This window comes from Coenobita brevimanus, chromosome 44, assembly GCF_032717465.1.
Source record: "Coenobita brevimanus isolate Jiangsu-jjx chromosome 44, ASM3271746v2, whole genome shotgun sequence".
In the NCBI taxonomy this organism is placed as follows: Eukaryota; Metazoa; Arthropoda; class Malacostraca; order Decapoda; family Coenobitidae; genus Coenobita; species Coenobita brevimanus.
Genome location: NC_136997.1, coordinates 9,124,745 through 9,147,955, shown reverse-complemented (window position 1 = coordinate 9,147,955; position 23,211 = coordinate 9,124,745).

The following is a 23,211-nucleotide window of genomic DNA, read 5'->3' as shown; positions in this document are numbered from 1 at the left end:
ACTACACGGCGGAATGAAGCGTTACCTCACTAAAGAATGGCATAAGCAACTCTTAACAATAAAGAAGCTCTGCTTTGCATGGCAAAAATCTTTCATCCACCCTCCCTCCTCCGCCCCAAACTCTGCCTTTTACTCCTGCACCATTAATACACCTCATCTCACCTTCCAACCAGTCCTTTTAAAACCTTACATCCCTGTGTGATCTACATACTCAGGAAGACCAGATCAGAGCGTTATTTACGAAACAATTTACGTATATCAATTAACACAAGTTTATATTAGTCAAGTTTACCTAACGAAATAAAACGGAGTCACCCTTTCCTTCATTAACTTTCCTTACTTTTACACAACATTACTTACTCAATGCTATTTTCTTTCAGCATGTTTTAACTCAGTGTTTAGTTCATTTCTTGCCCAAGGATAGTTCTATGAGCCGGAACTATGGAAACAGTTGCTAGATGTTGCACATGATCAGTGAATAGGAATGTCCAGTATGAGCAGTGAGACTGGGTGCATCCTTCTTCGATAACACACATTATAGTTCATGAGACACGAGGATGCCACCTAAGCTGAATAAAATGGTCTGGCTTTATTAAGGAAGAGAGCCATTAATATCCCGACTATAACTAGAAGGATGATATGCCTATCTCATCGTTGTCACGTTTGATTTTTGAACACTGTCTGCAGTGCAATAATTCTGATCGAGGGGGATCAATACATATTATGCATTTAAAAAAGTCAAACTACAATCATAGATTATATTCAGTATCATCTTTATTATGAAGACGATTATAAGGTGTTTGAAAGTAGGCAAAATATATTATTCCAAATTCGATCTATAAAATTTTCTCGAAAAGTATAATTACCTTTACCCAGGTTATTCTCAAACTTAAAAATTACCTTTTTTTTTGCGAAGAAGGAACCAAAGGCCACGAACCCGCAATTCTTGTTCCTTCCAAGAGAAAAACAAAATACAAGAAAGAGCCAATTTCAAGATCCGATCATTTCGAGATGCTTAGACACACTGCGTTTGAAAGACTGGAGATCATAGGAAGCAGGAAACACAGACAAAGGGAGACAGTTCCAGAGATGACCTGTTGCATAAATGAAGGACTGGGAGTAACGGTTAACTCTTGCATTAGAGAGTTGGACAGAAAAGGGATGAGAGTTTGCTGCTAGACGGGTGCTATGCACCCGTCGTAGAGGTGGAGAAATGCAAGCTGACAGTTCAGAGGAGCAGTGACCACTGAAGTAGCGAGAGAAAAGAGATAAAGATGCAACAGTGCGACGAAGAGACAGAGATTGAAGGGAGTCAGTAAGAGGAGGAGAGTTAATGAGACGAAAAGCCTTTGACTCCACCCTATTGAGAAGAGCTGTATGTGGAGAGTCTCCCCACACATAAGAGTTGTACTCCACACAGGGACGGATAAAACCCCTGTATAGGGTCAACGATTGTGCAGGGGTAAAGTAGGAACGGAGTCGGATTAGCACACCTAATCTCTTGGAAGCAGATTTTACAAGAGATGTAATATGATCTTGCCAAGATAAGTCTCGAGTAAATGAAACCCCAACCAAGTTCAAGGATGATGCATGATTAAGCTGAATATTATTAAACATTAGAGGGTATACCTGTGGAAGATTGTGTCGGGTTGATAGGTGTAAAAACTAAGTTTTTGATGCATTAAAAACAAGATTATTTTTATCCCAGTCAGAGATACGAGCCAAGTCAGACATTAGGTGTGCCATAGCCTCATCCCTTGTTTGTTGAAGTAACTGCTGAGATGGACGTTGCGGGGACCGAATGGAAAGGTGACGGGTGGAGTCATCAGTGTATGAGTGGATAGGGTTAGATGTACAGCTTATAAGGTCATTGATGAATAAAAGGAAGAAAGTTGGTGATAGGACAGATCCCTGAGGAACACCACTGTGGATAGATCTAGAAGAACGATGGCCGTCTACAACAGCGGCTATAGACCGACCAGAAAGGAAGCTAGAGGTGAAGGCTCAGATAGAAGGATAGAAACCGTAAGAGGGCAGTTTGGAAATTAAAGATTTATGCCAGACTCGATCGAAAGCCTTTGAGATGTCAAGTGCAATGGCAAAGCTTTCGCCAAAGTCCCGAAAGGAGGATGACCAGGAGTCTGAAAGGTAGGCGAGAAGATCGCCAGTGGAGCGTCCCTGACGGAACCCATACTGACGATCAGCAAGAAGGTTGTGACAGGAAAGATGCTTTAATATTTTTCTATTAAGAATTGATTCGAACTCTTTTGAGATACAGGATGTTAAATCAATTGGACGATAGTTAGAGGGTTGGGAATGGTCACCCTTCTTTGGGACCGGCTGAATGATAGCAAACTTCCAGCAAGAAGGAAAGGTACAAGTTGACAGAAAAAGGCGAAAGAGTTTGCATAGGCAGGGTGTAAGCACAGAAGCACAGTTCTTGAGAACAACAGGAGGGACTCCACCAGGCCCATATGCCTTGTTAGTATTGAGGCCTGTGATGGCAGAAAATACATCAGCTGAAGAAGTTTTAATGTCAGCCATGAGAAAGTCAGAGGAGGAGGGAAGTGATGGATGAACAGCACCGGAATCGTCTAAGGTGGAATTGGAGGAGAAAGTCTGAGCAAAGAGATCTGCTTTATCAATAGAAGAAATAGCTACAGAGCCATCAGAGTAGAAAAGGGGAGGGGGAGGATGATGAGGTAAACTTGTTAGAAAGGATTTTGTCAAGGTGCCAGAAGGAGCAGAAAGAATTCGAGTTGGAGAGTTGAGAGCATTTAGTACGGATGAAATTATTTTTAGCAGAGCGAAGAACAGACTTAGCCCGATTCCTGGCAGAAACGTAAATAAGATATGATTCAGGGGTGGGTTGGCTCTGGTATCCTTTATAGGTCCTCTCCTTGTTGCGGACAGCATTAGAACAAGCATGATTAAACCAATGCTTTCATGTAGTAGTCAAAGGATATGAGAAGGGAATGTATGCTTCCATGCCCGAGAGAATAACCTCTGTAATGCGCAAAGCACACTCAGATGGCTCCCGGCCATGGAAGCAATAATCATTCCCGGGAAAATCAAAGAAGTACTGCCTGAAGGCCTCCCAATCCGCAGCTCCAAAGACTGTAGCACCAGTCGAGCAGGGCAGTAGGCCATCAGCCTACGAGTACAAGGGCAGTTGTGTAGCATTAGGGCATGTGAGGAGAGGGAGAATATGGGAGTGACAGGGCAACGACGCTAAAATTACTGTATATAAATTCATACTCTGCTCCCTAACGTCTACGTCTGTTGTTGTTGTTGCCCAACCTTGTCCTGTCTGATCGAACAGATGGTTCGACCACAGATAAACAACTGTCCCTATAGGATTGTCACACAGGTTCCCTACACTGCTGATGTTGTGTCTGTATTTGTGTGGCATGTGTTATGCAGTGATATTTATGTGCATTATGTTCTGAGAGCCTATTCTACAAGATGGGCACTTGTTATCTGTGATTCTACCCATCCTAACTCGATGTCTGCAGCTGAGAAGGGCTTTGTGATGTCCTGCTCTAAGCCTAGCTAGATGAATGCCTAGCTAAATGAGCTCGATTGTGTCAGTTTAAGGACAACTCCGATGGGTGAATATCAGGAGGAAAGCTTGTAATATAGTGCTCTGATCTGGGTGTCGAATTGGTGGGAGGGGTGAGTGGCATACTTACTGTACACCTACCAGCACTTCCATGTGTTACAGCCAGCATTGTAAGTCCCACCTCTCCCTGAGCACCAACTCGGAATTGGCTGACACATTTCAAGCCTCCCGTGATGAGGGGAACAGGGGAGTTAGTGGAATTTAAGGACGATGCGGGGGGTAGGAGGTAGGGAGGATGACGGGATTTAGTGCTTGAAAAGAGTAAATAGAATAGTTGGACAGGAAAAACGGTCATAGCTACATCAAAATCATTAATACAACTTGGAAGACGTAAGAAAAAATATATGAGTTATAACGTATGGTCACATTATTTTACTAATTTACGACAGAATAGATAAAACCAGATAAATAAAAAAGGCGCCAGCGTCGTAAAGAGGAAACAAAAGCAGAATACCTATTTAAAGTAAATTGAGGTTTGTGCTAAACTTTCTGCTGTTGCTGATGTTCAGCCCCGATTTGTTTGATCAAGCAAACTCATCAACCACAGGTAAGCAACCGTCCCTGAGGGGCCTTCCCGTATCGTGAACCGTTGTTGTCCTGTGGCAAACAGCGCTTCACCACAGTGAGGTCAGGGAAATAGTGTGGAGATTTGGTTCCTGGATGGACGCTGCATTTGCGTCTCCCTATCCAGTTAACAGGGGCACCGTAGTAGGCTTAACATCACCCTATTATTTTGTTATATGTTTACCACCCAAAGTTGCCAAGGGTTTCTTGGGTTACAGGAAATCATTAGGCTTGTTATTCAGGGTAGAGCCAATTAAAATGCACAGAAGAGTAAGAAAGAGTGACAGAAGAATGGGAGAAATAGAAAGTGAGGAGAGTTGACACAGAAAAGAATGATAACTGTGAAGGAAGAAACATAACACTACACTGAGTGGGTAGATGACTGTCGCCTCTTTCTACCACAGAAAATTATATCTTGTAAAATTATTAAGTTGCGTCAGGCGAGCGCACAAGGTGGCGGTACTGGAGGAGGGAGATTATTATTCCTCTGGCAACCGGACTTGACACGATCTTTTTTTTTTACACTGAACCAACGGGAGTTTCCCTATCATCTTTGAACGCCTTTAGTTCAATGTATGAGTTCATACGTTTGGACCCATTACTATAACTCCTTAGATAGATCCAATGCATGAGAAACTTCTTTGTATCATTTCCCTAGAAAACCGATGTCCTTCTGGCTCAGTGGCAGATCTACCCTCTTCCTTTTCCTAAGGTAAGTAAGGAATTGGCAATCTGCTAGATAGGATGATCAAACGATGCCTTACCCGGAGGACTGAGACCCTTTGGTTGCTTCACGCATCGCATTATGGCTTCAGGCCACGATGGTAACCACTGATGCCATCCTCACGTTGGTGAACATCCTCCACTTTGTTTTTCACAGCAAAATAAAATGTCGTTGATAGCCTTTTTAGACCTTTTAGGAGCTATTAACTCAGGATTTCTCGAGAGATTCTTGGTCAAGCACCCTAGCCTGGAGGTGATGAACCAAGTCCTCTTCAAGTTTCGAATAATTCCCGGAACGATATTTTGTCCTTTCGTTTGAGAGTATTCTGTTCTGTTTACTCTCGTTCGGTCGTTTGACAATCTAGGACTCAATTTTCAGTCACTGCGTTTTAATATTCTCTCCTCAGATATTGCATGTCCTCCTAACACTTCTGTTTTTAAGTGCGCAGATGACCTCTCCATCGCCTGCCTAGAACCTTCCTTCAGAAGGCCCAGACAACAATGCAGGGAGTAGCCTACGAATTTGCTGACAGAGACAGGGTTTGAGGTCTCACCATCGATATCTACAAAGTACACTCATGTGCCACATGTTGTGCCAAATGCCTTGCTTGCCAAGGATCCACGTAGGGATGCCCTCTTACCCTGTGTGCACAGGCCCAGTTTCCTTGATCTGTGTCTTGATAGTCCTTACTTAACTGGCGTGCCCATATAAAATATTTAAGGTCCTCATATCTTGAAATGTATGGCTGATGTGAGGTGGAGCAATGACTAGGAAACTCTGCTCCATCTTTTCCTTGCATTTGCCCTCAGCAAGCTCTAATAAGATTTACCTGTCATTGGGTCCACAAATCAGTCGCAGCTTGCGAAGCTTGTGGCTTCCAGGTTAAACTGACTGCACCCTTCTTCGTCGTGTCCTCTTATATCTGAACGCTGATCCTGTCTCCTTCCTCTTGCGTGACTTGGGAATCAGTCCTCTCTCCCCCTTGCTTGCCATTCTGTGCTCATATTTAAATGAGACTTCAAGAATGGTCGCATGCCCTTCTTGGTCCCGCTCCTATACCGCTGTCCATTTCTGCACACTCTTGGATAGACTTAGCTACAGCATTCTTTCAAGGTCTGTCTGCCTCTTACTGCAGTTCAGTTGATGGTATCAGAACCCCTCAGATATTCCTTATTCTGGCTGAAGAGGTGAATCACGAGTTTCCCATCACGTTCACTGATGATCTGCATGTTTCTTTTGCAGCATCCAAGTTAGCAATTTAGTGCAAATACCTGTGTCCCTATTTCTGCTAGGGTTTGTCTTTACCATCCAGTCCTATCTCTTGGCTTCCTGTCATCCTCCTGTCCCACATGTGTTCACTGGATCTATCCCCACATTGCCATCAAGGTAACAAGAGTGCCGCCTTGTGGATAAGTCAGCAATCTCCACTTAAATGATCATGCCTCTCGCCCCAAACCAACAAACCCTCTTTGGAGGTGTTGCCAGCATGCATCTTCGTATGCATGGAAACGGAACAGCGGCATAATTGTGGGGTCATCCTTAGAAATCTCTGGACACTCCCCTTCCCAGACCCTAGGCTAGATGCAAAAGAATATGAAAGCATGTAAAGTGGCTGGGTCTGCCTGATGAATGCTTGGTGTTGTGTCCATGAGGAGACAGTCGACCACTTCGTTCCTTGCCACCCCAGGTTCCTTTCCTTTCATACCATCACTCGAAACTGTGTGGCTCAACTAGGAGATTTCACTTTTTATCCACTTACCGTACTTAGGTGGGCTTCTGCACTTTAGCACGTCCGTGAATGTGTTTCCATCTTGGGTACACCCGAGGCAAGTTCTGCCTTATACTCCTGCCTGCCAGTTCGGACCTTTATGCGTGAGACAACCACTAGTGAAGCAGTAGCCAGACACTCAGATATCTGTTACTACTGTGTGGGAGGGGAGAGGTTAAGGGAGGAGGAAGGCTGGGAAAGAATCCTACTCCTCCATCTTCCATCCCCATCCTTCTCACACAGTTACCAGATAAATGAATGTTGGCTACTGCTTCGCTGCCACTTGTCTCACATTTGATATTTCAAAGTGGTAAGAGAATGTATAATGAGGAACTTTCCGCTGCTGTACATCTTTCTGAGGAGCTCGGCTCAGTTGACCTGGATATGATGTGAGGATCTGTGTCATTTGTAACACGTGGGAATAAGGCTGGTAACCTGTTGACCGACATTCATTACCATTCAGAAAAGAAAGAACAAGAAGACGACATTCCTGGTTTATACTAACTGAACTGATGGCTATTTTCTTGAGCCAGGTAGATGTCGATGGTCATTTTTTTGTACGAAAAGTATCTGTGTGTGTCTGTGTTAAAAACTCAGATCTCAGAAAGTATTGATTGAAGAAGGAAAGGTTTTTAATTGGGCCAGGTAGATGAAGTCGATGGTTATTATTTTTGTACGAAATGTATATGTGTGCGTCTGTCTGAGTCGAATACTCAAATTTCGGAAATTATTGATTGTAGATGGAAAAGTTATTAATAAAAGTTGTCGAAATGTGAGTTCACATTTCACTCATCCAGCATTAGGAGTCATCAAGGATGGATATATAATAGTCAAGTTTTCAGCTAACAGTATTATTAAAGTCAACCAGGCTCACAGGTGATGGGGAGTCTTGTATTCCTAAAGGTTCTATTTTGACTCTAATGTAAGATTGCTTGAATATAATTATAACCTATATTTATTTCCCCCCCAAAAAAAAAAATAATAATAATTATGTTGAAGAAAACGAGTGGTGGGACAAAACTTGCGCTGATTGTTATGACTACTTCTTACCCAACTTTGTACTGCTTTCCCGTTTAGCATTCCAAAAGGTCAGGGTCACTAATTAGTGGACAGTATTATCATTCTCACATTTGCTTTCACGGTATCAAGTGCGTCTTCTTCATCATTGTGTGCTTAATTATTCACATCACGAGTGGTCTTTCTGGCCCAGAACAGGATGCAGTACACCGAATGTATGGCTAGATGAGTCGGCTGGCAGGTTTCGTAAAGGACCTGATAGAGCTCCGACATGTTATTCCAGGCGTTAACTCACGGGTACGAATGAAAATGGCTTCTTTTGTCTCCACTTTCATAGGTTCATGAAAATGCACAGAAAAGGAAAGGCAATTCACATAAACATTAACAGCAGATTTTTATCGTTCATAGCCTGACAATACTGCTATTTAAGTGTATCCATTCAGAGAAATTCAAGTGAGGCACAAGTTTTAGTGACATTATCTTATGCAAATGATTATTTTACACTGAAAGCAAAAACAGTTGCACATTAAAATAAATAATCATTTTCACTTAGTCACACTGCAACCTCCTTCACTCCCGATGAGACAAGTAATATTATCAAAAAAACTAATAACTCCATAAGCAGAGGGACGGATGCCATGAGCAACCTACACCTGCCACAATTTTTTTTTTTTTTAATGCAAGGAAGAAGGAACGAAAGGCCAGGAGCTCACAAATTGTTCCTTCCAAGGAAAAACAAAAAACAAGATAACATAGCCAAATTCAAGATCTGTACATTTCGAGATGCCTAGACACACTGCGTTTGAAAGACTGGAGATCATAGGCAGTAGGAAGTACAGACAGAGGAAGACAGTTCCAGAGCTGACCTGTTGCATAGATGGACTGGGAGTAACCGGTATCTCTTGCAGTAGAGAGTTGGACAGAAAAGGGATGAGAGGTTGTTGCTAAAATTACTGGACATCCAGACCCATACAAACATCACCAACTACTCATACGCACACTGGGGCATTTCCAATGTTTGGAAACATGAAACAAGTATCACTAAAGACCCAACGCTCCCTTCTTCGTACAGACCCCACTACATAGCACATCATCACAAATACCTGAGCATCTCATTCACAGTAAACTAACACCCCATGTCCTTTTGCTCCTTCACAACACAGATTTTGAGTACTACACTCTACAAACACTTTACTGACTTATCACATAACAAGAATTGGGTGGTATGAACTGTGTGACAACTGCACAATGCACACTTCTCAAAACAATAAATAATATTAAAGCGTCTATGCCATCTCCTGACGCAAACTAATCACCATGATATGCAACCCAAACATGGAGAAAAGCACCAAACACTCGTTTGCCAACCTGCTATTTATTGGGTGGACAAGAACGTGTCACGTTCCCGGGCAAGTTATCAAGAATAGGAAATTTCCTTAATGGAGTTCCACAGGACACCGTTCTCTCACCCCCATTCCTCACATCCCAGTCACCCACAAGCACTGCCGCATATGCCGATAGCATCACCACCTGGGAGACACATCTTGTTGGCTGAAACAGATTACCTTAACACACTGTAGACTATAATCAAGGAAAACAGGCAGATGATCGCCCCAGCCAAATGCACCTCTACACTCATCAGCAGCAGTAAACATGAACACAAGTACTTCCCCCACATCACACTTAACAATGTATGCCTGCCATACACACTCTTCACTAATATCCTTGGAGTGACATATGACACGACAAAGAACTCACCTTCAAGGACCATGTACAGTACAAGATATCAAGAGACGGTGCACCCCTATGAATAAGTGTACTCAGGGCAACTTCTAGTCCTGGCCAGAGAGTTGATTCGTGTACATCTCTCATCTAGAGAAATAATGTCCATTTTTATTGAATATATGTCAAAACACTCCAAAAAAGTGGGATTACCACTGTCAAAGCCAGTAAGTTTGGTATATACAGCCTGTGAAAGAGATTTTTTGCTTGTGAAAATTTTTAAATTGAGCATTCCCGTTTTTCATCCGTATTTCATCAGTTTATAAATAAAAAAGATAATGTATCACATTTTCTAATAACACTGTTGTACAAAAACAGAAAACAATACAATTTGTGACGATTCTAAGGGCTATGTGGGAATCTGACACCATATTTGTTCAGAGTCCAAGGAAATTTCATCCCATTTTCAAAAATACACAAAACTTTGCTTGAGTGTCATTTCGTCAATTTTGCATCTAGATCAATGAAACTTGGTCAAAAACTTCCCACATGTTCCCTTTTGAACATGAAATATTCACATAATAATTATTGCAACACAAATATTTTTATTCAAATATTTTCATAAAAGAACCACACCTACGTCATGTATCCTTGAATTTTAACACTTGTGGCGACATAAACACCTGAAGTGCAAAAACATCATGGCACTTGAAATTATTTTTTTTTGCCATTTTAAACATAAAACTTTTCATATTATATCCAAATAGTTATGCATAACTATGTACCTAACAACAAATCCTTGCAGGTATTCCTCATTTCAATTTAATGCAAATAATGAATATACATAATATTATATATAAGCTTGAAATATAAATTTTATGCCAGTGACACATGTATCTTTTTGTTTTTCAATTGTACAACTATTTTGCAGTAATATGTACAATATAAAGATCATTCAAATAAATGGATTCTTGCATATATCTGAAACCTTATTACTTTTGCGAAACTTACAGCATTTCACTACAGCCTTTCTACAAGGGCAGTTTGCTTTTGCACACATGCCACAGTGGCAGTGTTCTCTGAGAATCAAGGTCCCTCCATGAAGTAGAAGGAAGAAGTTGGTCTTGATCTTGGTGAAATCATCACAGTTCTGGATCCAACGATAAGTAAGTTTTTGAGTTTTGATGGTACACCAGTGCATGTATCACATTGTATGTATTATAGAAGCTGCGCAGGAGATGAGGCTGGAATCCTTGACTGGTTGGAGGAAGGTTCTGGTGGGAACTTGACCTGCTGAAATGATATATTTCCCAACGCAGCTCAGTAATAGTCTTTTCTTGGCTTTTTCTGTAGATGACCTTTACAAGGTATTGCTCAGCATCATCCAACACTGAAGGCAAAGTTGCTGGTGATTTTCCAAAGTGTCTTTGTATTTCTCAGGTTCACCTTTCATGGCAGCTTTCTTTATTCCTACTTTGCTAGTGATATCACACACTGTGAGACTGTGTAGCACTGGTAACACCTCAATGACTGAATGACCCAAGGCCTTGTGGAGGGTATGTAAAGGTAAGTAGCGGGTTTTGTCTCCTGCTCCTGCACGGACCCACAGCTCTTGAAGGCCATACTCAGCGAAAGTTTGCATTGATACAATAGGGCTACAATCACATCAGTGTCACCACTACTCAGGACAATGCATTTTATGTATGCATTTTTGGCACAGGCAGCGACATGCAGCAATATTCGCAGGTCAGCTTCTTCAAATGTTGAAGTCATATGAGGGGAAGTCTCTTCAGTTCCACTGTGGATGGAAACACAGTGTTTGTATTCACCATCATTAGCTACTTGACCATGCACAGGTGGATACTGATTTCCTGCAGGCGAGTTACTTTTTATGTGGCTATAAATGAACTTCCCTAGAAGTGACTTGTTTAGTTTTGATGGCTAGAAAATATCCATGTCCTTTGGTATGGGGGTATGTGGTTCAATAGTGGACAATTCAACTGGCTTTCTGCTGACACGGCGCATTCTCTCACCATCCTTTACGAGTACTGAGGGGCTGTCTGAGTACATGTCAAACACGTAATCACATCGACCAAATCTATTGTAAACAGCCATCATTGCAGAGAATGATGTGGCAAATCTCTGGAAATTTGACAGACCAACAGTCCTAATTTTGCTTACATTTGCCATTATATCTACAACAGAACAAGAATTTTCTGTGTGCCTGTACTGATAATCTGTAGGAATCAGGATTGTTTCAAGTTCATTTATAAGATGACTCTTGTCAGGTTTTGTCATAATCCCATCTTCTGTGAAGAGCACAGGAGATGCAGCAACATCATATTTGAGAAGCTCATTAGTCCACGACCACGAGCCACTGCTATGGCTTTTTCGGTGATGTTGACAGCTTTTACTGCTTTTTTTGCTGTTTTCTGGAGGATATTGCTAAGACTTTTCATGGATTTCAGATTGGATCTGTGGATTGTTTCACAAACTTTGGCAGTTTTGTGGACTAATCTCTGAGCTCTGTATTCTAAATAATTCTGTTCTCCTTTCTCCATATCATGTACCATATCCTCTCATATTTGAGGTGTCATTATTTGCTTGATGTCAAAGTTGTGCAGGACTGTGGGACACTCTGATGATACTGGAGACCCTCTCGCCTCTATGAACTTATCATTGCCTGGATGTGATCTTTGCGATTTGTAGTGCTTGGTGATGATTCATGGTGGGTCCACAACTCATAAGTGACACTCATATTCTCGATGGAGATTCTTCACAGCCATCATCTCATGGTAAATGAGGTCCCACTGAACAACATATTGTGTGTGGAATGACCAATTACTCCATCACTACACTTTGATGATAGATTGATGCTCTGTTTCAGTTTCTGGTCTCCACCTACAGCTGTGAAACAACCAGGCTTGTCCTTGATTAAAAAGTTTCCTCGTGAAAAGTGCTTGTAAACAGAGGGTGCTGTTTTTGGAAGGTGTCTCATATCCTCCAAATACAAAGAGCCCAACGTAGGTAGTTGATAGAGTCAAATGCTGCAAATAGGTATAAAGCTTGCTGCACAGTATCAAGATGAAGATGCCAGATGCCTTCACTATCTGCTTTCAGTAGGTCTCTGACAATTTGCATCATTTGGAGAAACAGAACCCAAAATCTGAAGTTTTAATTTTCGGTGGACAGACCTCTGTAAAGACAGCAAGGTCTTCCATGAGTGTCACTGACAGAGAGAAATTCTGTTATGGTCGCTTGACTGCCTGTGATGTCCATACTATTGATGTTGGCTTTGAGCTTTGCTAGGGAACACAAAACTCCAGTATAGGGAGTAACACTTTTCTCTAAAAAGAAAAAAGAAAAATTGTAGATTACTCGCTGGAATGCCTCAGAAAGCAGTTGCATTCCTTCTAGTCACGTACCATTGTAACCTCCATTCAGGACAGAATTCTGAATGATGGTTGGACCAAACACCCCAGCATCAAGCCAAATGAGATCTGCTCCACTTCCATGTAATGCTTTCCCAATGCACTTAAGAGCAGTTTTTACCATGTGAAAGGTGCCCAGCATTGGCACCAGTGAAGAGAATTCCTGTGGCTGTCTCAGCTGTATTTCTTTAACAACTGAATACACTTTCTCATCGCAGTACAAGGGTATTTCTCCTGGAAGTAACTGAGACTTTAAAGACATGAAGGTCCTCATACCTGTGCAAGGAGTAGAGTATTCAGTTACTATGTAAGGGAGCACAGGGAGAAAGGCCAGTGTTTTTACTGGGATGCTCTCTTTTGTCCAGAGAGGGTTACTGGCACTCCGTGATGGTATGTTCTGTGACTGGGGATAAATGGACATATTGTTTTCTGAATCTAACCGTGCCAGGCTCCATGCAGTGTCTTTTACTTTAGCCACCACCTCCTCTTCTGACCTGAACACATTTTCATTTACTTGATAGGACTCTGGTAGAGCAGGCTGCTGAGCAGACTTATGAAATTCCATCAACACCTGACATGGCAGTGTTTCTGTAAAACCCTGAGGACATGTGTTACATCTGAGTCTGATATCCTGGGTTTCAGATGTACACTTGGTGCCTGGTCCTGAAACAAAACAGCCACAGTGTGATCTGATACATTGGCACTTTCATGATCCCAGTTGTCGATTGTCCCAGATGTAAATTGTTCTGGTACAAAATGAGCTGGGAGAGCAATGTGTTCCCTGTTTTGATGTGCTACGTATGTTGCAAGATCATACTGATACCAGCGAAGGTCTGGATAGCTCAGGGCCAATTCTTCATGGTTCAAAATCTTTGTTACAACTGTACCTCCACGCCCAAGCCTATGGACAGACTCTGCATTCATGATATGCATGGGTGTTCGTTTTCTTCCATGATGGTGTATGTAAAACATTACTTGGAAAAGCGATTGGATTTTCCTGCATATCTGAGGCGAAAGTGTGCCTTTAGCAGAAGAGCAAGATGGCTCCACACTCTGGCTTCGGCTTTCCTGTCATTCTCTGACTAAATATATCTGTGCTGTTTACTTATCCCCTAATTCTACTGACTATCAAAAATTCTTCGACTATCTTACTTCTACGATGGAACACATTCTGTCCATTTCTCCTTTCTCTGAAATCTCCATTCTTGGAGATTTCAATGTTCACCACCACCTTTGGCTCTCCTCTCCTTTCACGGATCCACCTGGTGAACAAGCCTACATCTTTTCTATCCTTAATGACCTAGAGCAGCTTGTACAGCACCCTACCCGTATCCCTGACCGCCTTGGAGAGAGCTCCAACATACTTGACCTCTTCCTCACAACTAATCCTTCTGCTTACTCTGTTAATCTTTTCTCTCCGTTGGGCTCCTCCGATCACAACCTTATTACCTTAACCTGTCCTATCACTCCGGTACGGCCTGTGGACCCTCCAGGGAAACGTCGTCTGTGGCATTTTGGAGCCGCGAAATGGGAGGCCCTCAGGCAGTACTTCTTTGATTTTCCCTGGAATGATTATTGTTTCCATGGCCGTGAGCCATCTGAGTGTGCGTTGCGCATTACGGAGGTTATTCTCTCGGGCATGGAAGCATACATTCCTTTCTCATATCCTTTGACTAACGCAAGAAAGCCTTGGTTTAATCACGCTTGTTCTAATGCTGTCTGCAACAAGGAGAGGGCCTACAAAAGGTACCGGAGCCAACCCACCCCTGAATCACATCATCTTTACGTTTCTGCCCGGAATCGTGCTAAGTCTGTTCTTCGCTCTACTAAAAATAATTTCATCCATACTAAATGCTCTCAACTCTCCAACTCGAATTCTTCCCGCTCCTTCTGGCACCTTGCCAAAAATCTTTCTAACAACTTTACCTCATCATCCTTCCCTCCTCTTTTCTACTCTGATGGTTCTGTAGCTATTTCTTCTACTGATAAAGCAGATCTCTTCGCACAGACTTTCTCCTCCAATTCCACCTTAGACGATTCCGGTGCTGTTCCTCCATCACTTCTCCCCTCTGACTTCCTCATGGCTGACATTAAAATTTCTTCAGTTGATGTATTTTCTGCCATCACTGGCCTCAGTACTAACAAGGCATATGGGCCTGATGGGGTCCCTCCTGTTGTTCTCAAGAACTGTGCTTCTGTGCTTACACCCTGCCTAGGCAAACTCTTTCGCCTTTGTCTGTCAACTCGTACCTTTCCTTCTTGCTGGAAGTTTGCTCTCATTCAGCCAGTCCCAAAGAAGGGTGACCACTCCCAACCCTCCAACTATCGTCCAATTGCTTTAACGTCCTGTATTTCAAAAGTTTTCGAGTCAATTCTTAATAGAAAAATTTTAAGGCATCTTTCCTATCACAACCTTCTTTCCGATCGTCAGTATGGGTTCCGTCAGGGACGCTCCACTGGCGATCTTCTCACCTACCTTTCAGACTCCTGGTCATCCTCCTTTCGGGACTTCGGCGAAAGCTTTGCCATTGCACTTGACATCTCAAAGGCTTTCGATCGAGTCTGGCATAAATCTTTAATTTCCAAACTGCCCTCCTACGGTTTCTATCCTTCTATCTGTGCCTTCATCGCTAGCTTCCTTTCTGGTCGTTCTATAGCCACTGTTGTAGGCGGCCATCGTTCTTCTCCTAGATCTATCAACAGTGGTGTTCCTCAGGGCTCTGTCCTGTCACCAACTCTCTTCCTTTTATTCATCAATGATCTTCTAAGCTGTACATCTAACCCTATCCACTCATACGCTGATGACTCCACCCTTCACCTTTCCATTCGGTTCCCGCAACGCCCATCTCAACAGTTACTTCAAGAAACAAGGGATGAGGCTATGGCACACCTAATGTCTGACTTGGCTCGTATCTCTGACTGGGGTAAAAATAATATGGTTGTCTTTAATGCATCTAAGACTCAGTTCTTACACCTATCAACCCAACAAAATCTTCCACAGGTATACCCATTAATGTTTAATAATATTCAGCTTAATCCTGCATCATCCTTGAACATGCTTGGGGTTTCATTTACTCGGGACTTATCGTGGAAAGATCATATTACATCTCTTGTAAAATCTGCTTCCAAAAGATTGGGTGTGCTATGCTGACTCCGTTCTTTCTTTACCCCTGCACAATTGTTGTCTCTATACAGGGGTTTTATCCGCCCCTGTGTGGAGTACAACTCTCATGTGTGGGGAGGCTCCCCGCACACAGCTCTTCTCAATAGGGTGGAGTCAAAGGCTTTTCGTCTCATTAACTCTCCTCCTCTTACTGACTCCCTTCAACCTCTGTCTCTTCGCCGCACTGTTGCATCTTTATCTCTTTTCTATCGCTACTTTAATGGTCACTGCTCCTCTGAACTGTCTGCTTGCATTCCTCCACCTCTACGACGTGCGCGTAGCACCCGTCTGGCAGCAAACTCTCATCCCTTTTCTGTCCAACTCTCTAATGCAAGAGTTAACCGTTACTCCCAGTCTTTCATTTATGCAACAGGTCAGCTCTGGAACTGTCTCCCTCTATCTGTATTTCCTGCTGCCTATGATCTCCAGTCTTTCAAACGCAGTGTGTCCAGGCATCTCAAAATGATCGGATCTTGAATTTGGCTCTCTATTGTATTTTGCTTTTCTCTTGGAGGGAACTGTTACTGCGGGCTCATGGCCTTTGATTCCTTCTTCCTCGCATAAAAAAAAAAAAAAGAAAAAAAAAACATTCCTCTTCTTCAAGCATGATAGTTTTAGCAGCTGTTTCATAATCCTCAGGTTTGAAAGCATACAAACTGCCTAAAAATTTCAGTATGGGTCCAGGAATATGCATATCACTAAATGCATGTTGAAGGTCTTGGGCATCAAAAAATCGGTCTTCGAGACCAAAATCATGGTCATCAAGAGCTTTTCTGATGATGTTAGCACAAACATTTATGGGATCTGTGGAATGTTCTGAATCTGCTAGAACATGTGATGTATAGGAAGAGTTATGAAAAACGATTAGTGATTTAGCTCTGTCTTGTGGATAAGAAAAGTCAGTATCATTTTTTAACTGATTCACAAGAAAAATCTTAACATCCCTATTGCGGAAATTACATGTGTCATCTATCGTATTTAGATGGTCTCTGATTTCACCCAGTTCATTACTTCTTCCATCCATCAGCCCATGTTCTAATTCTGGTACAAACATATTCCAAGCTTGTTGTTTAGGGGACATTGTGGGCCTTATGTCCTTAGACTGTGACTCATATTTGTATATGTACTTTACCATACACTCATTGTGGTAATAAATGTCAGCACCAAATACAGAGCTGGGTTCTTGAAGATCACAAGTTCTAGTAAAAACTGCATCTTGAAAAAAGTGTGTTGTTGAGAGGAACTTTGCTGCTCGATCAGATTCACTGATTCTGTACTTCATATACTAGAAACTAACGGACAGACAGACAGAAAGAGACAGATAAGGAGAGACAGACAGACAGACAGACAGACAGACAGATAGACGGAAGGATAGTGAGGGAGTGAGAGGGTGGTGGGGAGTTAATGAGAACTGAGAGGCTGACGGGAAAAAAAAGCAATGTTTCCAGCCTGTGGAGAACCCTCTAGCATGGGAAAGCTGTATTCAGTATAGAGTCAGATACTAGCTGAAGGCTGTCAGACTCGGGTCCCAAAGCGCAAGTCTTGTTCTGGTCCTTGTCGTGTGCACCGGCTCCTTTATTTTGAGCTGATATCATGGTTTACACCACTCTTTTAACCTGTATGATACTTTCAATGCGAGGTATTAATCCCGTCAATATCCGACATTTTTTTTTATTGTTATTATTCCTACCATTTCCAGACGAACTTCCTCAGAGACTTTTGAACTGCAGGAGTTGCTTTCATTTATCTATTCACTATAAGACTTTTGTAACCTGAATAAAATCGTATGTTGGGAACAAGAACAGGTTTTTCAAATGCGCCGTACCATGAGGCATAAGGATCAGATTAATCTACCACCCTTACCTACACCCAAATCCACAGCCTCACCCTCACTCACACCGACACCCACACCCTAATCTAAACAAACCTACTAAACAGCACCCACCCCCAAACCCACACCCTAACCAACACCTACACCCACACGCACACCTCCACCCACACCCTCATCCAGCGCTTTTCCACACTACCTTTTTTTTTATTTATGCAGGGAAGAAGGAACCAAAGGCATGGGGCCCACAAACCGTTCCTTCCAATAATAAAAGAAGACAATACGACAGATAGTCAAATTCATAATCCGTTCATTTCGAGATGCCTGGACATACTGCCTTTGAAAGAATGGAGATCGCAGGATGGAGGAAATACAGAAAGAGGGAGACAGGTCCAGAGTTGATCTGTTATATAATTGAAGGACTGGGAGAAACGGTTAACTATTACATTAAAGTGTTGGACAGAAAAGGGATGAGAGTTTGTTGCTCGACGGGTGCTACGCACCGTCGTAGAGGTGGAGAGATGCAAGCAGAGTGTTCAGAGGAGCAGTGACCATTGAAGCAGCAATAGAAAAGAGATAAAGATGCAACAGCGTGGCAAAGAGACAGACGCTGAAGGAAGCCATTAAAAGGAGAAGAGTTATTGAGACAAAAAGCCTTTGACTCCACCCAATTGAGAAGAGCTGTATGTGGGGAGCTTTCCCACGCGTGAGAGTTGTACTCCACAACAGGGCGAATAAAACCCGTGTATAAAGTCAACAATTGTGCAGGGGTAAAGAAGGTACGGAGTCGGCTTAGCAAACCTAATCTCTTGGAAGCAGATTTTACAAGAGATGTTATATGACATTTCCAAGATAAATCCCGAGAGAATGAAACCCGAAGTAGGTTTAAGGATGATGCAGAACTGAGCTGGATATTATCGAACATTAACGGGTACTCCTGTAGAAGATTTTGTCTGATTGAGAGGTGTTGGAACTGAGTCTTTGATGCATTAAAAACAAGATTGCTTTTTCCCTAGTCAAAGATACGAGCCTAGTCAGACATTAGGTGTGCCATAGCCTCATTCCCTTGTTTGTTGAAGTAGCTGCTGAGATAGACATTGCTGGAACCGGATGGAAAGGTGAAGGGTGGGATCATCAGTGTATGACTGAATAGGGTTAGATGTACAGTTTAGAAGGTCACTGACGAAGAAATGGAAGAGAATTGGTGATAGGACAGAGCCCTGCGGAACACCACTGTTGATACATCTAGGAGAAGAACAGTGGCCGTCTACAACGGCAGCTATAGAACGACCAGAAAGGAAGCAAGAGATGAAGACACAGATAGAAAGACAGAAACCGTAAGTTTGGAAATTAAAGATTTATGCCAGACTCGATCGAAAGCCTTTGAGATGTTAAGTGCAATGGCGCGAAAGTCACAAAAGGAGGATGACCAGGAGTCTGAAAGGTAGGTGAGAAGATCGCAAGTGGACCGTTCCTGACGGAACCCGTACTGACGATCAGAAAGAAGGTTGTGAAAGGAAAGATGCTTCAAATTATTCTGTTAAGTTTATACTCGAAAACTTTTGAGAAACAGGATGCTAAAGCGGTTTAGCGATAGTTAGAGAATTGGGAATGAGTGCAATGCAGTTGCGTATTTACAGTGTTTTATGTAATTTTCCAGTTTGCAGTGGTGTATGCTAAAACTGTAATGAGGGACTAATTACACCATTTTCAATGCCTTTTCCACTCATACCATTAATATGGCTACACTCTAGAAATAAAGAAGTTTCCTCTAAAGCTCTGAACTTTCATTTGGTCACTGTGACTTTGTGTTCACCTGGGCGTGTCAGTCACTAATACGAGGGCATAGTCTCCGCTGAAGAGGATATATCTGACACTGACTCGTTAGTATCAGCCTACAGTTACAGGGAGTAGAAAGCAAACGAACGAAACGATAGTGAAATGGAGAGTAAATCTGTATTCTCAATCACCCTCGCAAGGCCTTCGATTTTACATTTGGCAAAAAACCACCTGTACCAAATCCAGTACTGATCGGGGTTAAAATAACCACGCAGTCGTTTCAGCAAACGTAAAACATGCAAAGCCTTTTTCTTTTAAGAGAGAGAGAGAGAGAGAGAGAGAGAGAGAGAGAGAGAGAGAGAGACAGAGACAGAGAGAGATGATCTTTCCAATGTAACGGGGAAAGGAGACACCAAAATACTAGAAGAAAATGAAGGACAACTGCCTGTTGCTGATGGGAGAGGGATAGTCATATGGAAGATTCTGCCAAGACGGGAGATGAAGGAGTTTGGTATTTGAGACACTAAATGTAACTGGTCTTTTTGCCTCAAGCAAAAGTAAGAGATAATTCACAATACTGGTGCACTACAGCCTCATTCTGTCCTGTTGTTGTGGCTCCTGTGATGGACGCGGTAAGAAGCCAGATAGAAACAGGAATATTGGACTCATCAGTGAATAAGTGGACAGGGCAAGATGTACAGCTCAGATCACTGATGAATGCTAGGGACACCACTTAACTATAGTGTTCGAAGAAAAATGGGCCGTCTAAAACTGCAGTTATGGAACAATAAATGAAAACACTTAAGGTTAATGACAGAAGATGGGTGATGAAAACTTTGACACTGCGGTTTGAAAAATAGAGATTATATCAGCCCAAAGATAGTATGAGCAAGATTTAGTTCGGTGTAAAATAACCAGTGCACCGACCTTGACAGATTCCATATTTACAATAATATATATATATATATATATATATATATATATATATATATATATATATATATATATATATATATATATATATATATATAGCAGCATCCAGTCAGCTAAACTTTGCCCAGTTCAATGGGCCACGCTTCCATTCACTCATTCAAGCCCACGGAATCCTGGCGCCATCTGAAAAGCCAAAAAAATTTCACTGATTTCTTTGAGCTTCACATGTACTTATCCGACAGAGCCAATCCGAATGCTCTCATGTTATTAAGGGGTGCCAAATCCCTGGTCATGCGCTTCTTCACACAAAATTCATCCAGACCTCTTGTCATTCCCTTAGCCTCACCAACTTCCATAACTCTTTTCCTCATACACTCATCCACCATATCTCTCCAACTTCTTGGCCTATCTCGCCTTCTTCCCCCTTCAAATTCACTCAGATATACCCTTTCACCACTCTATTGTCATCCATTCTCTTCACATGGCCATACCATCTCAGTACACTCTCTTCGATTTTGGTGTCCATAGACTTCCTCACTCCGCATCATTCATGAATCACACTACTCCGTATCCTATCCATTTGCTGTACTGCACATACATTCCTCAGCAGTCTCATCTCCACTGCTCTTACTCTTGACTTTTCATTTTCATGCCACATCATAGTCTCACATCCATATGTTAAAGTTGGCATTAACACACCTTCATGTAAGCCTTGTGCAGCTGTAACACTCAAGCTTCTGTTTTTTATCAAGGTCTTCGTAGCACCAGCTACTTTCCTTCCTTATCACTCAACTTTCCACTTTTTTGGCACATTTTGGCTGTCATTAGATAATTTTGCTCGTAGACAGAAAAATATTCAGAAACATATACTGGACGACTCTCCATGTTAGAAAAATACTTAAAGATTCATCAAAAAAAGATGTGTAGTTCTACTTCGTAAGGGTTGTTGAAACCGGAGCTTCAGCTTCCACTACCATCGTAGCCTCTTCTGTCTCAGGAGTAGTGCCTTGTTCGATTAGTACTATGACCTCCTCTTTACTCCCTGACACTTAAGAATTTGTGCTCTGTCTTTTGCTTTCTTTAATTTGCAGTATGAATCTTGCAACAAAACTAAAAAAAAATCACCTGTATCCAATATTAAACGCAGTCCTTATCGTTTGCGTGTTCACTGTTTATAATTATCGCTGCTTTACTCTTAACTTATTGTATCCTTAGTGTATGTATCCCTCAATGTTCGTACGCCTCACTCTGCTGAATATAAATCATTGTGTTATTATCCCTGGCAGATACTGATGAGTGCAGTGATGGCACCCACAACTGCCACATGAATGCCGACTGCATCAACACTGGTGGCAGCTTTCAGTGTACTTGTAAGGAAGGCTATACTGGAGACGGGCAGACCTGTACTGGTATGTATCGTGTTCTTGTTTGGGGGATGTTATGACAGAGTGAATATAGAGTAGTTTGTCTGCTGTCCCAACTGACCCGAGTTAGGTCACCCGCAGCGGAAAGGAGCGTTGAGATTATCTAAATTTCGTTAAAACAGACATCACTGATAAATGATAGACTCATGGGAAGGTAAAAGTACTCCAGAATGAGACCACCCTACCATGCTTTCAGTTGGCACAGCAGACGATAGTAACAAAGTTCTGATATCTAAGTGATGCGAGGTGTATTGAAGGACTGTAGGGCCTTAGGGAGAAGACTGCCAACTATGCAAATGTCATACGAAGAAAAAAAGCTGTCCAGGTAATATCAGAAATTTCCAAGACAAGTCTGACGTGTGATCAAATATCCTACTTGTCACTGATGGAAAATACAACAAAATCTCTACTCTTTGCACACTCACAACCAACCATGATTAATATCTTGGTGTTTCTCGGTGGATGCTTTTTTTTTTATTATTTTTAGCTGAAATTAGAACTGAAACTTACATCTTAATTTAGCCAAATACATAAACATAAAATAGGTTGTTACAAGCTGTAAGAAAATTAATGGATGAGCCTTTTGAAAAAATACTCTCATAAAAGGCACGTAATTGGCAACTCTCTTTGGTGTTCCTCAAGCAACATTAATTTGCTGTGACATTATGTAATACTACATCATAAACAGACTCTCCTGAAAATATTGTAATTAGATATGCATTTCTTCATATAAATAATATATGCATACACAGTAGACTCTATATGCAAGCAAAAAACTATGTAAATATTTTATATAGTGCATATTTATATTTATAGCCATACACATACCCATATGTACAAATAAACATACAAATATACACAAACATATGTACCTATTTACACATAGAAGCATAGGGTACACTTACATTCACATAATCCACAAATACATATCCTGTAGATATACAAAATCATATAAATCCATATACCCGGTATATATATATATATATATATATATATATATATATATATATATATATATATATATATATATATATATATATGTGTGTGTGTGTGTGTGTGTGTGTGTGTGTGTGTGTGTGTGTGCGCGCGCGCGTGAAATGCCGTGATGGCATTGTGTGAAACGAAGATGAAAGGGTGTGAAGTGGAGGAGTGGGAGGGTGTGAAATGAGTAAGATCGGGAATGAATGGGCGAAGGAAGATGCAAGGAAGGAGTTGCTTTGTTGATGAATGAGGTGT